At 35.9% G+C, this 15,051-nt stretch overlaps 1 pseudogene; it reads right to left on the minus strand.

The window, feature by feature from the left end:
- Positions 1-9,465: 9,465 nt before the first annotated feature.
- On the minus strand, positions 9,466-9,959 carry LOC144296467 (peptidyl-prolyl cis-trans isomerase A pseudogene; annotated as a pseudogene).
- Positions 9,960-15,051: the final 5,092 nt, after the last annotated feature.

Here is a 15,051-nt window from a genome sequence, read left to right on the forward strand (position 1 = left end):
CTACATAATTTAAAAGATAAATTCATAAAGTATTCATTTATGCTAATTGGCACACAATATAGAATGATTTGCAACAGAAACAATATAAAGGGGAACTGAAGAATAGCTGTATAAAAGCAGAGCTATATAGTGGCAGAGTTTATGTAATTGAAGCTAAGTTGGTATTAATTCAAACTAGATTGTTATATTTAAGATGTTAATGGTAATCCTCAAGGTGGTACTAAAGAAATACCTAAGAAGTATATACACAAAAGAAAAGGAGAAGAAAATTTTAAAAATACACTACAAAAAATCAATTAAACACAAAAGAAAGTAGTAATGGAGGTAATGAAGAACAAAGAGGTATAAGACATACAGAAAAATATAGCAAAACGGCAGATATAAGTCCTCCTTCATAAGTAATTACTTTAAAAGTAAATGATTAAACTCTCCAATAAAGAGACAGAGATAATTACATTTTTTCTTTAAAAAGATTTACATGATTCAATTTTGTGCTGCTCACAAGAGATTCATTTGATATCCAAAGATACAAATAAGTTGAAAGTGAAAGGATGGAAAAATACAATTTCTTGCAAATAGTAACAAAAAGCGAGGTGGGTTGACTATATTAATATCAGACAAAAATAGGTGTTAAGTGAAAAGCTTATAAAAGACAAGAATGGCATTATATGTTAATAAAAGAGTCAACATACCAAGAAAATATAATAATTATAACTGTATAAGTACCAAAAAAAGACCCCCAAAATATATGAAGCAAATATTGACAGAATTGAAAGGAGAAACAGACAATTCAACAATAATAGTATGAGACTTCACCTCACACACACTTTCAATAATGAAAAGAACACATAAACAGAAGATCAATAAGGAAACAGTGGATTTATACAACATTATAATCCAATTAGACCTAAGAGGTATATATGTATAGAGTACTCCACCCAACAATGGCAAACCATACATTTCTTTTGGATGCACATGGAACATTCTCTAGAATAGATCATGTTAGGTCACACACACACACAAATCACAATTTTAACATGTTGAAATAATACAAACTATCTTCTCAGACCACAATGGAATGAAACCAGAAATTAATTACAGAAGGTAAACTAGCAAATTCACAAATAAGTGGAAATTAAACAGCACATTCTTAAACAACCACTGGGCCAAAGAATAAATCATGAGAGATATTAGAAAATACTTACCGGGGATCCCTGGATGGCTCAGCGGTTTAGCGTCTGCCTTCAGCCCAGGGCATGATCCTGGAGTCCCGGGATTGAGTCCCACGTGGGGCTCCCGGCATGGAGCTTGCTTCTCCCTCTGCCTATGTCTCTGCCTCTCTCTCTCTCTCTCTCTCTCTCATGAATAAAAAAGCAAAAAACAAAAAAAACCCCCAAAAACAGGTATTAGAAAATACTTACAGATAAATGAAAATGAAAACACAACATACCTGAATTTCTGGGATATATAAAAGTGTGTTCAGAGGAAAAGTTACAGCAATAAGAGCCTACATATTAGTAAAGAAGAGGTACGCCTGAGTGGCTTAGCCGTTGAGCGTCTGTCTTTAGCTCAGGGCATGATCCTAGAGACTCAGGATCGAGTCCCGCAGCAGGCTCCTTGTGTAGAGCCTGCTTCCCCGTCTGCCTGTGTCTTTACCTCAATCTCTCTCTCTCTCACGAATAAATAAAAAAATCTTAAAAAAATCTTTAAAAAGATAATAATAATAAAGATCTCAAATCAATAACCTAACTCTATACATTAAAGAACAATAAAAGGAAAAGCAAACTAAACTCAAAGCTATCAAAGGAAGGAAATAATAAAGATGATAGCAGAGATAAATTAGGAAAAGATAATAAAAATTACTATCAACTTTACATAAATAAAAATAGTTACAAGAGAATACTATGAACAATGTGCACTAACATTGGATAGATAACCTAGATGGAATGGACAGATTGCTAGGAACGTACAATCTACCAAAATGGATTCAAGAAGGAATAAAATGTCTCAAAGAACATACAAGTAAGAAAATTCAATCAGTAAATCAAAGCCTCCCAATAAAGAGACACACAGAATTTGATGGCTTCACTGGTGAATTCTATGAAACATTTAAAAAATTAGCCTCACCTTCAAACTCTTCCAAAAAATTGAAAAGGAGTAAATAATTCCTAACTCACTTAATAAGGCCAACATTACTCTGATACCAAATTCAGACAGACATTATAGGAAAATATAGGCCATTATCCCTTATGAATATAGATGTAAAAATCCTCAACAAAATAGTAGATCAATAGTAGATCAAGTTCAGCAGCATGTTAAAAAGATTATATATCATGACCAAGTGGATTTATCCAAGACTGAAAGAATAGCTCAACACGAGAAAATCAATCAATGTAATATACCACATTAATAGAATGAAGAGAAAGAAACTACATGGTCATCTGAATTGATGCAAAAAAAAAAAAAAAAAACATTTGGGATCCCTGGGTGGCGCAGCGGTTTGGTGCCTGCCTTTGGCCCAGGGCGTGATCCTGAAGACCCGGGATCGAATCCCACGTCGGGCTCCCGGTGCATGGAGCCTGTTTCTCCCTCTGCCTATGTCTCTGCCTCTCTCTCTCTCTCTCTCTCTGTGTGACTATCATAAATAAAAAAAAAAATAAAATAAAAAATAAAAAAAAAAAACATTTGACAAATTCTGACACTCTCTCATAATAAAAATATGCAATAAACTAGGAATAGAAGGAAGTTTCCTCAACATCATAATAACCATACTTTAAAAAAACCCATAATAATGTCATTCTTATGATGAAAGACTAAAAGTGTCCCCCCTAATATCAGAAACAAAACAAGGATGCCCACTTTTGCATCTACTCAATGTAATATGTGAAGTTCTAGTCAGAGCAATTAGGTAAGAAAAGAAATAAAAGGCATCAAAATTGGAATGGCAGAAGTAAAATTATATCTTCATTAATGACATGATTAATTACGTAGAAAACCCTAAAGAATCTACAAAAATTCTCTTAGAGCCAATAAATGAATTCAGTAAAGTCGCATGGCCCAAAATCAACACATAAAAATTATTTGTATATCTCTATATATACTATCCAAAAACAAAATTAAAAAAATAATTCCACTTACAATAGCATCAAAAAGAATAGAATACTTAGGAATAAAATTTAACCAAGACGATACAGACCTATACAATGGAAACTACATAATATTGCTAAAAGCAATTAAAGAAGACAGAAATAAATGGAAAGATAGCCCAAGTTCATGGATTGGAATGCTTAATGTTGTTAGGATGACAATACTACCCAAAGCAACATACAGATTTAATGCAATCCCTATCAAAATCTCAATGGTGCTTTTTAAAGAAACAAACAAAAAAATCCATCCTAAATTTCATATGGAATTTCAAGGAACTCTAAATAGCTAAAACAATCTTAAAACAGAAAAATAAATTTGGAGGACACAACCTTCCTGATTTTAAAACTTACTACAAGTCTATAGTAGTTAAAACAGCATGATATTGTCATAAGAATAGACATGTAAACTAATGGAATATAACTGAGAAACCTTTGTATCTATAGGCAATTGATTTCAACAAATCTGCCAGGAGAATTCAAAGAAAAAAGAACAAGTGCTTAAACAAAAAGTGCTGAGAAAATTGCACATCCACATCCAAAAGAATGAAATTGGACTCTTATACTGTATACAAAAATTAACTAAAATGGATCAAAGATACCAATGTAAGAACTAAAATTATAAAACTCTTAGAACAAGGGAAAATCTTTATAACCTTAGGTTTAATGGTTACTTGGATATGACACAAAATGCATGCATGGGTAAACAAAAAGTGATATATATAAATGTGATGTATATATATATATACATACTGAATATTATTCACCCATGAAAAAGGAATGATATTCTGACTCATATTACAACATAAAAACTATAAGAAAGGATCAAATGGAAAAATTAGAAATTTAAAAACATGACATCAAAGAATATTTTCATTGAATGAGTCGGCAGACTAAACACGAGATGAGAAAAGACTCAGTGAACTTGATGAGAAATAAATAGAATGGCATCAGACTTGTCAACAACCATATTAGAATCTGGATGATGATAGTTACTATCTTCAACCACCAATCAAAAGTGAAAATAGAGACATTTTTATACATGAAGAATTTTTTTAAATTTACCTTTCATGTACCTTTCCTTAGAAACTTCCTGTAGTATGATCTCCACCAAAATGAGGTAGTAAATAAAGAGAGAGGAAGATTCTTGAATTAGGGGGTCCAATAAAGGTGAGAGGCAAAGCAAGTCTCCAAGATAATAGTGAGGGGAAGATGGCTGTGCAATAAACCTAGAGGTAATAGGAGTGTCCTATGAGAATTTTTTTACATCTATATTCATAAGGGATATTGACCTATTTTTTCTTATGATAGGAGACAGAGGGGCTTAGGAAGAATATTGTCAAGAAATAAATGGAATTGGTGGCTTATCTGAAGTATTTGACCCTGGGAGGATTTTTAGAATCTGGCTGACTTAAAGAAAAGTACACTAAAAACAAAACAAAACAGATAAACAAAACAATCAAGAAAGCAACAAAAAAGGGGCAATTATTTTCCTAAGAAAAGATTTAAATGTCATTAAAAGAGAGAGAGAGAGAGAGAGAGATTGGAATGGTGCAGCTCCAATTCCAGGAACATAATGGATTGATGGTCACTACCAGGAGCTAAGAGGCAAGGAAGGATTCAACTCAGAGTCTCAGAATGGCCCTAACAACAATTTTATCTCAGACTCCTAACCTCCAGAATTGGGAAAGAATAAATTTATATTGTTTTAAGTCACACAATCTGTGGGGCTTTGTTAAAGCATCTGTAAGAAGCTAATATACTCACTCTTTTGATCAATAAAATGCACCCCTGAATAATTCTTATTATCTACTGCCTAATTGTCCCTCATTTCTAATTGGTCAAAACTTCCATATTGGTAATATATCTGACAAAATGGCTCGATAACAACCTGGCTTCCTCAACTCAACTGACCTCCATCTTCTCTCTGTCAGCAGAGTCACACTATGGACTTTATTACCACATATACCCTTTGATAACCTTTTCTGAAGAAAATATAAATCATGGTGATTAAGTATACTATATGTCATATTCTAGCTAGGCCCATCTGGCTAAAATGGAGACTTTTTTCCTTCATCTTTAGTTAATTTCCAGGTACACTTAACACTGTTCTAAACTGATTTTCTGAATTTTCCTAGAGACATCAATCATAACCGTAGTTCCCGAGTCTTCTAAAATCTGATTGTTTTAAGGCAACAAAGAAATCCTGCTGTGCTCTGCTTGGGCATCCAGGACTGTGGCAGAGCCCTTCAGGCCATACCTGCCAGCCTGGCTGTGAGTAGGAGGCAGTAACCACAGGGAGAGGGATTGGTTTCCATCCACTCTTGCCATCAGTGAGCAAGACCAAACAAAATCTTAATTTAAAAATCCCAACCAAGTTAAGTCCTCAGCACCTCCACAATGTGGCAGCCAACTATCCTATCTACTTCATCTTCCATGACCCTTATTGATCTTATTTTCTAATCATGCTCATCCTGGAGCTAGGTCAGTAACAGAATATGAGACCTAGTATAGTTGAAAATTTCACAAGATACCTTTTATTAGGAGAAGCAGTGTCATTTTTAAGCTACTATTATAACACTTAGAGAATGTACTTAGAGTATTAGAAATCTAATTGACCAAAGCAGGCACATGGGTAATCCATCTAACCATCTGCTTCACAAAGATGACCTTCTCAATTCTACTGGCCTTCATCTCACTTCATGAGCCACCCACTAGCAATGTCACATCTTGAAGTTTGTCATTGCTTAGACTTGTTCCACCTCCAGAATTTTCTTTTTGGAAGTGCTTCTCCTGGCAAGAACTTTCTTGACTTCTACCTCTCCCATGCACTTAAAACCCATTGAACCTGCTCTTCTTCCTTATTATGAATTCCCATTCCTTAATCCCTCCCTATTCTCCCAGTCACCTGTGATCCTCCTTTGGAGGTGATCATTAACCTCCCTTTCCACTCAGAATTAGACACTATGGATTAAAGACACCGAGTTAATCATAATTGCTTTTGATTATTATATTAATGAGTTAAACTTAACTTTGGAATTCAAATAGTGCTGTTTCTGTTGTTTGTAAGTCTCATAATTTTGAACTACACAAATGAATCCTACAAATTAGTAAAAATGGACAGTATAAGCCAGAGGATCACTGTCTACTAGCACAATTTTCCACTGAGAAAGATTTTCACTGAAAAGGATTCTGAAAGGAAATAATTAAGTGCCTGTTCGTAATGAAGGAGTTCCAGGAGTTGGCTGAAGACCATCCTCTCAAGACAAAACTCCAGAGGACCATCCAAATTAATGGCAATTTCCAGAACATGGCAGAAATTCAAGTAGGACAAGAGTGGATTCTAATCATGAATGAGATCAAGTGAGAAAGAAATTATCTACTTAAAGAATACCCCCAGAGGAAATGAATTTGGAGAAGTTGGCACATCATAGATGGACATGAACTGCATTTGCCCCTCCTTCTAAGCAGTGGTGGTCTGACGTTTATTTTTTAAGCGGTAGAACTCTTTCTTGAAATGGAAACAAAGACAGAACTCTGACTAAAACTGAGGCCAAGGGTCTGGAGCCCCACTACCCAGACACTGACCTTGGAGATGATTCCAAAGTCCCTCTTCAAAACCATAAAGATGGGGAATAGTTTGAAAACTATTAGCCTGTGAAATACAACCGCCCCACCCCAACCACCATTGGTTACTACCATAACTGGCTATCAAGTACAAGAATATTTATTAAAATATTTGTGCTGGAGGCACCTGGGTGGCTCAGTCAGTTAAGCATCTGCCTTTGGCTCAGGTCAATCCCAGGGTCCTGGGATCAAGCCCCACATTGGACTCCCTGCTCAGTGGAGAGTCTGCTTCTCCCTCTCCTGCTCCACCTGCTTGTGCTTGCTTACTCTCTGTCTCTCTCTGTGTGTCAAATAAATAAATAAAATCTTTTAAAAAAATAAGTAAAATAAAATATTTGTACTGGACTACCTGAATATGGGTGTGGAGTTAAAATATCTAATAAATAGTGGAATCTGAGCACCCCTTTCTATTTGTGATTTTTGTTTTCTAGGAAACTCTCAAATTCTTGCATTTCAAAGTTACCATGTGCTGCTGCTAAGTAAGAAAAATGACAACCCAATTAAAAAATGGACAAGAAACTTGAAGAGGCATTTCAAGAAAGAATATACACAAGTAGGCCATAAATATGTGTGAAAGAACTCAATAGAAGGAGTAAGCAGGTAAATGCAAATTAAAACCACAGTGAGATACTACTTGAAGCCCAGCAGAATGGCTAAAATAAGAAACAGCTGATGCACTGGGATGGAAGATCAAAAAATTTCATACATGTCTGCTGAAACTGTAATTGGTACAACAATTTTAGAAAATTGTTGGCTCTCATCTAAACACTAAATATGTAAATACTCTCTGAATTGGACTGCTAGGGCTGCCATACAAAATATCACAGATTGAATGGCTTAAATGACAGAAATTTATTTTCTCACAATTCTGGAGGCTGGAAGCCCAAGAGCAACTTGTCAGCAACTTAAGTTTCTCCTGAGGCCTCTCTTCTTGATTGAGGATGACCTTCCTCTGTGTATGTACATCACTGATATCTCTTCTGTGTCATGATTTCCTCTTCTTATAAAGACAGATTAGATTAGGGCAATCTCTAATGCCCTCCTTTTAATTTAATCACCTCTTTAAAGGTCCTATTTCCAAATAAGTAACATTCTGAAGTACCTGAGGTTAAAGCTTCAGCATATGTATTTGGGCAGACACAATTCAGTCCATAACACTCTGCCCTTCTTAACATTTACTCTATCCCAACAGCCCAAAGAGTCTTAATCAATTCCAATACCAACCTAAGTCCAATGTCTCATCCAAATATTATCTAAATCAGGTGTGGGTGAGACTCAAGTAAGGTATGGTTTGTTCTGGCATAAAATTTCTCCCCAGCTGTCAGCCTATGAAACAAGACAAGTTATGTGCTTCAAAAAATGATGAGTCAGATATAGGCAAGACATATCCATTCCAAAAGGGAGAAATTAGAAAGAAGAAAGGGGTCCTGTTTTTGGGACCCACAAAGGCAGCAGCATCACCTCCTGGGCCCTAGGGGGCAGGAGCTTGACCCACTGAAACTGAGAAGGAGATAGCCCCACCTTCCAGACCTGTACCCTCCGGTCCCATGGTGGGAGTGGCAGCCCTGCTGATCTCTGAATTTCCTTCAGAGCCATTTTTCCCTTTTCTTGAAGGATAACCCTTTCACAGCTGGATATCTCTAATGTTGTATCCTGTAGAATTCCCAGAAATTTAACAGATTTCCTCCACTTTGTCCCATCTCTTCCCCGTTCAGTCAAAGCTGGAGGTGTTTCCACTCATATAATCTCATCTCTATCCTTGGCTTCTGTGGAGACAGTTGCTAGATCCATGAGTCATACCTGTAATCTCTTCAATCAAATGACTTTCTAACCACAAGCTTAGTGTTCACTCCAGAAGACACTTTCTTATTTTTTGCAATATGCATTGGCTGAACATTTTCCAAATCTTCAAGTTCTGATCCCTTTTTGTTGAATAATTCTTTCTATATATCTTCTCCTCTCACATTTTACAAGCAGTAAGGAGAAACTGGGATTCACCTTCAATATTTTGCTTAGGAATCTCCTCAGTTAAATATCCCAGTTTATCATCCATGATTCCTGCTTTCCACGGACACTATAACACAATTCAGCCAAGTTCTTTGCTGTTTTATGTAAGAACTGCCTTTCTTCCAGTTAGTTACCAGTAACATATTTCTCATTTCTACCTGAAACCTCACCAGTTTAAAAAAAAAAAAAAATATATATATATATATATATATATATATATATATCCATATTTCTATCAATACTCCCTTCAAGAAAATCTGGGCTTCTTCTAACTTGCGCTGTAAAAATCTTCCACTCTCTATTTATTCATTACCTCATTCCAAAGCCACTTCTACTTTTTCAGGTATTTATTGTAATAGTACTCTATTTCTTGGTACCAAAATTTTCATTTAATCACAGTTCTCCTGAGAAACAGAGAAATAGAACTAATAGTGTGTGTGTGTGTGTGTGTGTGTGTGTGTGTGAAGAGAAACTGATTGTTTTTGTTGTTTAGTTTTTATTTCATAATCATAAACTTAACCCTGCAATCAAGCTAGACTTAGAGGGGAGTAAGAAAATATGGAACTCATAGAACTGCAGCAAAAGCACAAAGATTACAGGATATTTCAAACAGATGGGGGTTAAGGGATGCTCTCCAGAGCTACAGAAGGAATGTCTTGTAGTTAAGATAAAACACAAGTCAAATTTATTAGACTTGTTCATAGTCAGCAATGGTGATCTTCTTGCTGGTCTTGCCATTCCTGGTCCCAAACCAATTAATGGTTTCCACAATATTCATGCCCTCTTTCCCCTTACCAAAGACCACCTGCCTGCCATCCAACCACTCAGTGTTGGAAGTACAGATGAAAAACTGGGAACTGTTAGTATTAGGTCCAGTATTTGCCATGAACAAGATGCCAGGACTCCTATGCTTCAGGATGAAATTCTCATCATTAGATGGATTTCTCCCCATAGATGGACTTGCCACCAATGCTACTATGGCATGTAAAGTCACCATCCTGGCACAGAAATCTCAGAATAATCTGGTGAAAGCAGAAATCTTTATAACCAAATCCTTTCTCCCCAGTGCTCAGAGCATGAAACTTCTTGCTGTCTTTGGAACTTTGCCAACAGCTTGAAGGAGACATAGCCCAAGGGCTCACCATCCACTGTGATATAGAAGAACACTGTGGAGTTGACCATGGTTGGGTGGGATGGGTGGCTCCTAGAAAGTGGTTCTATAAGGTCCAATTGACTGGTTTTTTTAATGGCTCACACAATTATGGAGGCTAGCAAATCCCAAATCCCAGGATGGGCTAGCAAGCTGGAGATATCAGCAATGTGCATGCATACTGGAAATGCAATATGAGGACACAAAGAGAAGAAGGCCACCTGCAAACCAAAGACTCAAACTTGCCAACACCTTGATCTTGGACTTCCAGCCCCCAGAAGTATGAGAAATAAATCCCCATTGTTTAAAACATCCATGGTGTGGAAATAACCCAAGTGATTATCAACTGAAAATTGCACTGGATAAATTAAGATGACTTCACTTTATATGAAGCCTAAAAAAACAGACAAAATTAAGCTTTTTGGCTTTGGGAAACATGTTTATGTGCCTATGTTATAAAGAAAAACAAGAAAGTGGTTACCTGTGAAGTCAAGATATGATTACCTTTTTTAGTGGGGAGTTGGTAGTAATGGGGAGAGAGCATGCAGATTGGGAGCTCCTGAATGTTCCGGGGAAGATTTTGCTTCTCAACCATATTGTTGATTACATGAATGTTTGCTTGTATTTATACATCTTTGGTTTGTACCCTTTCCTGAATGTATGTTATATACATTTCACATTTTAAAGGTTAAAAATTATCAAGACCAGTCTTTCCCAAAATAGTGCTGAGACTAGAGTAATGCCCTTCTTTTCCTTGTTTCTAGTTTTAAGAGAGATTATTCTTTATTAAGAATAAGATTGGCTATCCATTTAGAAGAAAAATGAAGCCTGACTTTCAACACAAACCATCTACTGAAACAAATTATAAATGCATTAGTGCTCTAAATACAAAAACAGTGAAAACCAAAATTATGAACTTATTAGTAAAAACAGGAATATATGTCTGTGTGACTTTGGCATTTAAATAGCTTTGTTAGCTTGACATCAGGCCAAAACCCCATAAAGTTAAAGATAGATCTGAAAAACTTCTAGATGGAAAAAAAACCTCAGCATATATTAAGTCAAAATGCACTTAGGGCAAAGTGATACAGTTTATTCCATTTATGTCAGTTAGTATTCTTTTTCTTTTTTTCAAGTAGGATCCATGCTCAGTGTAGAGCCCAACACGGGCCTTGAACTCATGACCCTGAGATCAAGACCTGAAACTGAGTTCAAGAGTCAGACCCTTAACCGACTGAGCCACCCAAATGCCCCTTGGTTAGTATTTTTAATACATAAAGAGCTTCCACAAATAAAAAATGAAATAATGAAAATTAAAAAGTAATAAAGAAATAAATAGACAACACAGATGGTAGATAAACATTTGGAAAAGGATCAGTCTTATTAGAGTTCAAAAATACCAATTAAAACAAAGTATTGGGGATCCCTGGGTGGCACAGCGGTTTGGCGCCTGCCTTTGGCCCAGGGTGGGATCCTGGAGACCCGGAATCGAATCTCACATCGGGCTCCCGGTGCATGGAGCCTGCTTCTCCTTCTGCCTGTGTCTCTGCCTCTCTCTCTCTCTTTATGACTATCATAAATATCATAAATAAAAAAAAATAAAAATAAATAAATAAAACAAAGTATTGTGTAGATTTAAAAGCTAATAATACTAGCCAGGTTAAGAGACATTCTGAGGAAAAGAATTAATAATAATCAGTTTAGAGGAGAGTCTGAGGAAATAAAAATGAGTACGTCCACTCAAAAGAACCAGTGAAAATACATTTCTACTTCTAGATAGTTATCATTTGAAAATATAAACTCTTGCAAAGCTACAGAAGGATATGTTTACACACATGTATGTTTCCCTTTGTCTGGATAGCTACCAAAGCATTATTTATAATGGAAAAAAAATAGAGAAATCTTAAACGCTTTTTTTTAAAGATTTTATTTATTTATTCATGACAGACACACACAGAGAGAAGCAGAGACAGAGGCAGAGGGAGAAGCAGGCTCCGTGCAGGGAGCCCGATGTGGGACTTGATTCAGGCATTCCGAGATCATGCCCTGAGATGAAAACAGATGCTCAACTGCTGAGCCACCCAGGTGTCCCTTAAATGCTTATTAATATGGGATTATTTACAAAAATATATGGCACATCCATAGAATGACAAATTGTATAGCAATAAAAAGAATGGGAATATGACAACGATCTAGTATGTGACCAAGTAAGTTATCATTAGTGTAGCATGTATAGTGTGACTGCAGTATTTAAAAAACAAAACAAGAAATAAAAAGAAAGATTTGTATAACTATCAAATAAAATTCTGGAAGACTTAAGTGTAATCTTATCTTTGGGGGGGTTGAGATTATAGGGCACATTTACTTTTCAGTTTATTTGTGTAAGAGATTAATTTGTAACACATATGCATGCATTATTTCTACCACAGAAATATTTTCCAGAGTTAAAATATTAAACTGAAATGTACATGCTTAAAATGTGCTTTAAACTTGAAATGAGAAAAAAAACTCAAACTAGTAATTTCATAAAAGTATTGAAACCAACCAAAGAAGTATGAGCAAGGAACAAGTTGTAGCAGAATGCATAGTCAGAGCTGTAGAAAGTTCATGATTTCCGGCACCTGAATCATAGCTATACACCCACACGTATGATAGACAGTGCAGCAGAGACAGAATCAAGGACAATAATAATGGGAAACGAGAACATTTAAAAGGCCAAAAATAAGGAAGCCAGATTAATAATTCAAAAATATTTCCCCCTACTGAAAGCATCACAGCAAAGATTTTTAAAGGGGACATAATCTTCCCTCAGGAATACCCCCAAAGAATCCACAAATACTTCACTATCAACTTTTTTTAACTATAAAGAAAAAGACAGGCTCTTACAAGCCAGCAAGATGAAAGGAGTGACTGCAGTTAAAGATGCCACGATAGGAGTGATTTCAGACTTTGCCTTTGGGAAACATCACCACAAACATCATTAGGCTGGATTTCTCTTTAAAGGCAAGATAGAACAATTCTAAGGCAGAGACCCTAATATGATTTCTCCACAAAACCTACAGCTGCAAAAAATAACAAAGATCTAAGAGTAGGCAATATACTATGAGGCAAATTATGACAGTTTTTTGAAGCATGGGACAGTAAAATCACCTAGCAATTTCCAGAAAGGCATAGCAGAAACACAGACCTCACTGGATGTCTTACAGGAACATGACCAAAGGGCAGTGCCTGGTATTTGGGAAACAAGAATTAAACTTAATGACACACATAGATGAAAATAGTTGAGTTAAAATATATTGATGTTAAAGGTGGAAAAATATGTCAATTGGCTAAGGATGTCTTGAGTATAGTTGAAAGCAGGGGTTCTCAACCTAAGCCATGTGTTAAAATCACCTAAGGAGCTTCTAAAAATATATCCTGCCCTACTACACTCTGGCCAAATAATTCTGAACTTAAAACAAGTTCAGGACAGAAACTACTTAAAAGAAGAAAAAGAATAACTATAATAAATATTAATACAACAAATTATGGGAAGTATTAGACATATTTACAGTGCTAAGTAAAATAGGCCGAAAACTACCCCAAGAAAACTACCCCAAAAATGACAACCAGAATGTTTGTAATAAATACTACAAGGTGTTGATACTCTTGATTTATAAAATCTCACACCCAGATTTCCAGACTTACAAATAGACAAAGGATATCAACAGCAATTCGCAAAAGAATGAGGCTAGTGGCCAACAAAATATGGCAAGAAAAATAATGTGAACCATGATAATAAAAGAAAGACATGTTAAAATGAGTTTCCATGGCATTTAACCTGGCAAAGATTTTTAAAATTGTAATTCTCAGGGTTAGGGAGGGATGAAATAGAAATTCCTCAACATAGAGCAAAAAGTCTTATAATAATCATCTCTACTGACCTGGAAAATCTGCTCTTGGATCTCTACATTGGAGAAATAATTGGAAATGTACATAAATGTGTCTATACTAGAAAAAGCACTGCAGTTATCTATAACAGTGAAATATTGAAAACACTCAGTATGCCTAAAACTGGAGGAAAGGCTAACCAAATGGTGCCAGAGTCATAAAATCAAATGCCATTTAGCCCCTAAAAATTATATTTTGAAAATATTTCACAATATAAAAATATGCTTTCATTATAATTTTAAATTTAAAAAGACAAGAATAAAGAACTGTAACTACAGTGTAAGTCCTGATGCAAGACTGGAAGGAAGTAGAATGCCACCATGGACCAACTCCAGGACAGTGCACAGGCCTACACATGAGTGGAATTTCTTATCAAAAGATGGCAAAGGTACACAACAGAGAAAGAAAATCCAATGAGATCTTACCATCATATAGTAGAGTACCATTTAGCCATCTAGCTTGCTAGTTGTGTTCCTTGGGTAAATTGTTAACCCGCCCTAGACCTCAGTTTCCTCAGTTGTAAGAAGAGAATAACCTTTTTGTTGTAAGGATTAAATGAGAGAATATGTTTAAAGTAATTTATAATGCCTTTCATAACAGTACCTCCACATGACCCATTTGAAATAATAATAATGATACTATTAATTAACATTTATTAAACATTTATTCAGATTCAAACACTGTGTTTTGAATATTATTTCATTTATTCTTCAAAACCACCCTATGAAGTCAGGAACTACCACCTCCATTTTGTAGAAACTGAAGGGCAGAGAGTTAAAGTAACTGGGTCAAGCCCAACAAAATACATAACAAAAACCACGGAGATGTAGGGTGATGCAGAAGTAAAACTGATTGCAGGCTTCACATTACATCATCAGATCTCAGTGGCTCTTGAGGATCCACTGAGCAAGGACAGACCACTGGGTTGAGTCTCAGGTCTGCCACAAGTTTGTGCCACAGGATTGGCAGAACTTTGCCTGTCACTTGGCTGTCTTGTCTAAAGTGAAGGGGTTCAAGTGCCAATGGCTACAAACTGGTTCCTCCCTCCCCCACTTCCTCCTTCACCTCTTCCGCATGCGTGCGTGCGTGTCTGTGTGTGCACCTGTGTGTCTCTGTGTGTTGTGTGTTACCCATCTAGCCCTGACGTTCTCGTCTCTGAGGTTAAATTAACTAACATATGAAGAAAACATACAA

This window comes from Canis aureus, chromosome 24 (genome assembly GCF_053574225.1).
Source record: "Canis aureus isolate CA01 chromosome 24, VMU_Caureus_v.1.0, whole genome shotgun sequence".
NCBI classification, from domain to species: Eukaryota; Metazoa; Chordata; class Mammalia; order Carnivora; family Canidae; genus Canis; species Canis aureus.